Source organism: Chelonoidis abingdonii, chromosome 4 (assembly GCF_003597395.2).
Source record: "Chelonoidis abingdonii isolate Lonesome George chromosome 4, CheloAbing_2.0, whole genome shotgun sequence".
NCBI lineage: Eukaryota > Metazoa > Chordata > Testudines > Testudinidae > Chelonoidis > Chelonoidis abingdonii.
This window is the reverse complement of record NC_133772.1, coordinates 110,670,254-110,675,962: the sequence shown is the minus strand read 5'-3', so window position 1 is coordinate 110,675,962 and position 5,709 is coordinate 110,670,254. Positions and strand designations below refer to the sequence as shown.

At 45.8% G+C, this 5,709-nt stretch overlaps 1 long non-coding RNA gene across 1 annotated transcript in view; it reads right to left on the bottom strand.

Moving 5' to 3' along the window:
* The window catches only part of LOC116837482 (uncharacterized), a 20,451-nt gene extending 15,344 nt beyond the window's left edge, over nt 1-5,107 (bottom strand). Inside the window, exon 1 of the long non-coding RNA XR_004376704.2 lies at nt 4,167-5,107. This is a non-coding gene — a long non-coding RNA (uncharacterized LOC116837482). The remainder of the gene's footprint in view (nt 1-4,166) is intronic.
* Between the last annotated feature and the right edge of the window lie 602 nt (nt 5,108-5,709).

Genomic DNA, 5,709 nt, shown 5'->3' with positions numbered 1-5,709 from the left:
GGGGGGGGGGAGACTGCAGGAACTATGAGATAGCTACCCACAGTGCAATGCTCTGGAGATCGACGCTAGCCTCGGTACATGGACACACACATCACCGAATTAATGTGCTTAGTGTGGCAGTGTGCACTCGACTTTATACAATCTGTTTTACAAAACTGGTTTACGTAAAATCGGAATAATCCTGTAGTGTAGACATACCAAGGCTGAAAGTGTTGTCTCTAGCAATGCAGGATTGGCTGTTGTATCCCTATTCCCTTCCATTCCCCAATCTATTTCTCAAGCTTTGTGCACAATTCTTATATTGTGAGTCAGTGGTGAAGGACATCCGCTCATCTTCATTAGATTCTTTTGTACCCTGTGTGGTACAGGTGAGCACAAGATCATTAGGTTACATTTCTTCTTAACTGATCCCCCAAGGCACATGCCTCACCTGTGTAATCACATGATCTTTTTGCTTCTCCTTCCTTACCCCACATCCTCCTACTATTTGATACATGCACTCACTGCATCACTGTTCTTAGGAGCAAGGACTAGGGCTGTTTTCTACACCGAAGTACCTTTACATTTTCCAAAATGATTATGATAGAGCTTTTTATTTAAAAATTCCCCACATTGTAGCCCAATATATTTTAGGACTATACTCTTCAGTACAGGCATTGTCTTTATTTTTGACCTGTACAGTGCTGAGTATGTTGCTAACTTAAAACAAGTAAATACTATGTTGTGAGAATGTAACACTTCCCCTGAAATAAGGGAAAGGGAAAACAGTCCTTAATAGCTGAAAAATAAGTTGTAGTGAGAATTAAAATGACTCTTAGCACTGCAGCTGCTTCTCTCTGCCCAGTGTAAATGGCAGCTACCAGAGACTGTGCTCAGAAAGGTTTGTATAAAAGCAGAGTTCTCAGCTGGTCAGACAAGGAGAAAGCAGGGAGCTCTTAGCAAAGAGGACCAGATGTCCACCTCTCTGAGGGAAAGTGATGAAAGCCGGGCGGGGGGGGGGGGGAGGGGAGCTTGAAATCTCCAGAACTGGAAACAGTAAAGGTCCCATATACTTTGGTTAATTTCATCCTTTTGTTTTACTATGACATTCTGTTGATATAATATCCAGATCCCTCTTGGACATCACTTGCTTACAACTCAAGAGAATGATGAATGGGTAGCACTACTGGTGGTGAAGACAACTGGTAATTCTAGAAAATTTGCTCCTTAACTGCTCAGGAACAAGATGACCACCTGAGGGAAAGCCCAGAAGGATGTAGCAGTCCATCTAAAGGTGCCAATCGTAGCAGTGATGGAGAACAAATACAGTGCTATTGGTGTCCTACTAATGAAGTTGGCCCAAACTCCATAGGCAGCGAGTATGATAGAACTGATGCATGCTAACCAAGCCCAAAAGATTCCAAAGAAGGCAGGCACTCTAGAAAGAAGAGAAGAAACCTAGAGCATAGTAGGAAGCTGAGACACATCATAAATAGTAATAGGGGGCAGCAGAGGAAAAGTCAATGGCACTTCTTAAGAATGAGACCCTGACCTAGACCACATCATGTTTAAGGAGAGGAGCTCTTCATAAGCACTGATATGTCTACTGCATATCTCATTTGTCGCTCGATAATCAGGCTGGTATGCTATTTGACAGAGATCCAACAGGCCATATAGGGCAACTGAAGAATCTGAGCAATACCATATGGCAAAGGCAATAATTCTTTGGCATCTCCTGTCAACTCTGCTTCTCTGAAAATCAATATAAAGCAGATAATACCATGAAGTTGTATTGTTCTGCCTTATAAGCAAGAGAGACCTGAAGGAAAGATCAGTGTAGAAACAGCAAATCACACCTTAAATCAGTATATACACCCTTCGTCAGAGCCAAAAAGAGAATTGCTGAGGAAGCACAGGGTTGACACTTTAGCTAAAGGCTTCATTGTGGCAGAAGAAGGAAAAGAAGTCAGGTTACCAATGAGGCAGCCACAGATGGAATGAGTGGAACCATCCAACAGAGTAAGATGTTTAGATTCACGATATGTTTCTTGTGGCAAGCTAGAAATAAAATCTGCAAAAAAGGACCTCTGCTTTCTAACACACTCTGATGCTGCAGAGTTAAATTAGAAAAAAGTGATGTTTTTCATTCTCTTAGACGACAATTCATATCATCAGTACCCTGATTTACCTTTACATTAAATTCACCTTATTTTTGGTGGAAATTTTCACGGTAACATAAAATTTTATTCTTCAAATGAATAATTGCATTGTACAAGTTTCTAGGGGAAACCTGGAGGTTTGGGATGGGACATTTGGGGCTTTACGCTGCCACAAAGGAGCAGAAAATGGTTTGGGGTTTTTACACTCAAGACAATTGAGTATTTTTGGACTGGGGAATAGATTCATCTTTATTAAACTAGGTTCATATCACACTCTCTTTCTATGGGTAGATACAGCATAAACTCTGCAGCTGCAGAATACCCAGGCTGCAGCTATTAGCTGAGGCAAAGTTTAGCATATATGGTTTAGTACCCTTAGAGTTAGAACTTGCCAGAAATTCTCAACTACAAGGAACTACCTCCTTATAAAATACAGTAAAATCTCAAAGTTATGAACACCTTGGAAATAGAGACTGTAACTCTGAACAAAATGTTATGGTTAGTCTTTCAAAAGTCTGCAACTGAACATGACTTAATACAGTTTTGGAACTTTACTATGCGGTAGCACTGTCCATGAATCGCAGTTAACTCAAGTGATTAACTCAAAAAAATTAACTGTGATTAATTGTAGTTTTAATCACACTGTTAAACAATAGAATACCAACTGAAATGTATTAAGTATTTTGGATGTTTTCCTACATTTTCATATATATTGTATTCTGTGTTAACTGAAATCAAATACTTTCACTGTAAAAATCAAACAAATGAAATAGTATTTTTCAACTTACCTCATGTAAGTACTGTCCTGCAATCAGTTGTGAAAGTGCAACTTATAAATGTAGATGTTTTTTGTATTACATAACTGCACTCAAAACCAAAACAAGGTAAAACTTTACAAATCCACTCAGTCATGCTTCGGCCACCATTCCAGAGGACATGCTTCCATTCTGATGACACTCATTAAAAAAAAAGTGTTAATTAAATTTGTGACTGAACTCCTTGTGGGAAAATTGTATGTCCCCTGCTGTTTTACCTGCATTCTGCCATATATTTCATGTTATAGCAGTCTCAGATAATGACGCAACATTGTTCATTTTCAGAACACTTTCACTGCAGATTTCACAAAACACAAAGAAAGTACCAATGTGAGATTTCTAAAGATGCTACAGCACTCAACCCAAGGTTTAAGAATCTGAAGTGCCTTCCAAAAATCTGAGAGGGACTAGGTGTAAAGAATGCCTTCAGATGTCTTAAAAGACCAACACTCCAATGCAGAAACTACAGAATCCAAACCACTAAAAAAGAAAATCTGCTGATGGCAATCTGATTCAGATAATGAAAATGAACATGTGTCGGTCTACACTGCTTTGGATTGCTATCAAGCAGAACCCATCATCAGCATGAATGCAAGTCCCCTGGAATGGTAGTTGAAGCATGAAGGGACATATGAATCTTTAGTGCATCTGACACACAAAATCTCGCAACACCGGCTACAACAGTGCCATGAGAACGCCTGTTCTCACTTTCAGCTGACTTAAACAAGAAGCAGGCAGCATTATCTTCTGCAAATGTAAACAAACTTGTCTGTCTGAGCAATTGGCTGAACAAGAAGCAGGACTGAGTGGACTTGCAGGCTCTAAAATTTTAGAATTTTGTTTTTGAGTAGTTCATGCAACAAAAAAAAAACAAACCAAAACCTACATTTGTAAGTTGCACTTTCACAACAGAACGCACAACAGTACTTCTATGAGGTGAACCGAAAAATACTCTTTTTTTTACAGTACAAATACTTGTAATTAAAAATATTAAGCGAGCACTATACACTTTGTATTGTGTTGTAACTGAAATCAATATATTTGAAAACGTAGAAAACATCCAAAAATATTTAAATAGATTGTATTCTATTTTGTTTAACAGTGTGATTAATCATGACTAATTTTTTAATGGACTGACAGCTCTACCAAGCAGAAGAAAATGCTTTAATCTATCTTTATTCATATGAAACAAGCAAAGATACAATTTCCTTACCTTGTCAAATTTTGACCTTTCCCCGTATTTTTTTAGTATGTTTAACACAGTAGGGTACTGTATCCCCGCCCAGGGCCCGGGCTCTGCTGCTGCCTGATAGCAGACTTCTCGTTCTAAATGAGATGTGTGATTGGTCAGTTTATAACACTGAGGTTCTACTGCATGTAATTCACCGTCAGGCAGTAATGACTAAAACAAACAGAAAAACAAGCCCCCTGGAAGTTTCAAAAGGAACAAGATCCCAGCCTGATTAAGCCACAGGTCTGACCCAGCAGACGGGACAAACTCCCGTGCCCGCTGACTTGAACTAGTGATCCCCAGGCTAAAGCGCTGTTTAATTTTGGGAATAGACCCCGGAGCATCTACACCACAACTAAAGAGCCCCTTAGCCCCAGCCCGCTGGCGCAGCCCAGACGCAGGCGCTTAACTGCCGTACAGCCCCACCCTAGGGGGTGTCCACTGCATCCGCACCCACTCCCACTCCGGCGGCCCCCCAGCGCCTGCCCCATGGCTCCGCAGTCTCTGCAACGCGCACTCCTGCCTGCGGGGCGGCAACGCCAGGGCCACGGATAAATCCTCGGGGACCGCTCGGCGTTGTGCAGGGGAGCGCAGTGCCGCGGGATCCCGAGCCTGACCAGCCCAGGGACGCGCCGCTCGGCGCTCTCCCGCCTGCCGACACGCAGGCGCTGACCGCTCGCAGGCAAGCTCCTGGGGCAGCCCCTCTTCGCCGCCCGCCGGGAGGGGAGCAGGGGTTCCCCCAGTGGAACATACAAGCCCTGCTGCGGAGGAGATCCTCCGGGCAGGGAGGGGCAGGGCGGCTTGCCAGGGAGCACAGCGGGTGTTCCATTCTCAGGGGTGCAGCCTGCTGCCCGCGCCGCGTCACGCGCCCCGTACGTGCGCCACTCCATTCTGGAACCTTCCCCCCGCCGAAGAAGAGGAGGAAGGACAAGGAAGGCGACAGAGCCTCCCATATATGGGCAGCGCCGGAAGCATTTACGTCATGGCGTCGCCCCGTCGCGTCTCTGCGGGCAGCGAGCGGAACGTGACAGCGTTGTGCTCTGCACAGCGCCCTGGAAACCAAACAGTAAACAGCTGGCGGGCGAGGGGCGGCTCAGTGCGCAGGCGCACGGGGAGCTTGCAGCCGTGGGAGAGCTGTCAAGCCAGACGGGTGCCGGCTGGGAGGGGTTCAGGAGCCAGCTGGCAGGCGCGGCACGTGAGGCGGGCCAAGGGTGCGTGAGCTGCGGGTCTCTGGTCAGAAGCGTCCCCAGCAGCGCAGGCCTGGCCTCTGCGAACAGCCTCCCGTGCCAGGCAGCAGCGCAGAGGGGCGCGCCCAGGCCTCTAAACCCTTTTGCGGGGCCGCCCCTCCCTGCCGTGACCTGAGGCCAGCGCCGGGGAGCGATCTCTCCGGGCCTAGCGGCCTGTGCCCGCCGGCCCCTGCCAATCCCCCTCTGCCTGTGCCGGCCGCACGCACGGATAAAGTGCAGGCCGCTGCAGCCAGTGGCCGGCGTGGGCAGAGCAGCTCTCCGGCGGCTGCAGCCGCGCA